This window comes from Diaphorina citri, unplaced genomic scaffold (genome assembly GCF_000475195.1).
Source record: "Diaphorina citri unplaced genomic scaffold, Diaci psyllid genome assembly version 1.1 scaffold3639, whole genome shotgun sequence".
Classification (NCBI taxonomy): Eukaryota; Metazoa; Arthropoda; class Insecta; order Hemiptera; family Psyllidae; genus Diaphorina; species Diaphorina citri.
The window spans coordinates 14,020-15,632 of record NW_007381039.1 but is presented as its reverse complement, the minus strand read 5'-3'; the positions used below and the strand labels follow the sequence as shown (position 1 = coordinate 15,632).

Below are 1,613 nucleotides of genomic sequence, written 5' to 3'. Positions count from 1 at the left end.
TTTACTTGTGGATGTATCTTATTGGCAGGCAATTCTGGATGTAATAGTGGAACTAGAGACCTAACAACTAGCTGTACTTGACCTTGGATAAGTCTCCCAAAGTTAGATAACACCTATGTAGGTACATAATTAAAGTTATCAGTTTTTATCACCATATTGTGTGAGTAAGGAACTTTACAAATAAAGAAGATAAACAGGTCTGTTGATTCCTAGTTAGAGGAATGATGGATTAACGATTTCTGTGTGCGTCTACACTACCATCTTTCAAACTTGCACCATAGGGACAATACCACCTGATCAATTGTACCAGTAATACCTATTTCCGACATCCGGATCATCAAGAGGTGCCGAAGGATATAACTAAACACCCACCTTGGTCCGAGTACTGGGTTTGCAATTTTAATGCTGTTGCTGCGAACAGTGCAGTATGTCATTCAGGCATGAAATGGAACACCCTCCATAAGTTCTTCGATAGTATCTAAGGAGGTCCCTCTCCAGTCTGGCTCAATGAGTGTAAATGTGTGAGAGATACCCAGCATCCTTACATTATCCTTCATAGAGATTGTAATAAGGCCCAAGTAAGTAGGTATAAGTGTTTGTATCCTGATATTTACGACAGTTCGAACTCTGGGTATGGAAACGTACACCCTTTTGTTGTTAAGGATGATGATAATTATGCACGGATTGGACGTAGTTAATTAAGGTTGTTATCGGGTGGATGAGCATAATTATTGACAAACAGCAAAGTAAGGAAACAAAAGAAAAAGGTAGGGAGCAAAAGCAACGAAGCAAAGGAAAAAGGTAAGGAGCAAAAGCAAGGAATCAAAAGAGAAAGCCAGCCGTTCCGAGAACGAACATTATCCCATCAGGATAAAATCCGCCCAGGGCGGGAATCGAACCCGCGGCCTAGCGCTTACGAGGCAGACGCACTACCAACTAAGCTAACTAGGCTGGCAAATCAATCAATATTGATTGAGAATGAAATACCCAGGTGATGATGGAAATCAAGGTTCGTGCAGTAGGAAAGTGTTCGCTCTGTTCCATGTTTTTTCAGGTCACAAAAAATTGAGGAAAGAGGACGTAATCTCTTTCTCTCTCTCTCTCTCTCTCTCTCTCTCTCTCTCTCTCTCTCTCTCTCTCTCTCTCTCTCTCCACATCATTGTGTACAGTACCTTTTATTCAGTCAAACTGTCTAACAAACCCTCCGCAGCCAAGGTATTCTTATACACAAAGATATCAGGATATTGGGTAAAGTTTACAATCAAGCATTGCATGTTCAAACTTCAAGAAACATGAGCAAAGAATCTGCTCATGTTTAGCTCGAACTGCACGCTGATCCTGTTTCGACTATCTAGATCTGAAAATCAGATTGAAGACTTGCATGAGCAAAGAATCTGCTCATGTTTAGCTCGAACTGCACGCTGATCCTGTTTCGACTATCTAGATCTGAAAATCAGATTGAAGACTTAGGACTTACGGACCCGATAGGTGGCGCCAGTTACCAGAAAAGTCCAGGGGACCAAGGTACAACGGGGGCCAAGGTACGACTAGACACCCTACTTTAGCCATTTCATTTGTCAACTTTAACTAGATTTGAAATGTTTGACCATCAT

At 41.4% G+C, this 1,613-nt stretch overlaps 1 non-coding gene across 1 annotated transcript; it reads right to left on the bottom strand.

Annotated features, from left to right (window-relative positions):
• Positions 1 to 878: 878 nt before the first annotated feature.
• Positions 879 to 951, bottom strand: Trnat-cgu. Its single transcript has one exon. It is a non-coding gene; the product is annotated as a tRNA-Thr (tRNA).
• Between the last annotated feature and the right edge of the window lie 662 nt (positions 952 to 1,613).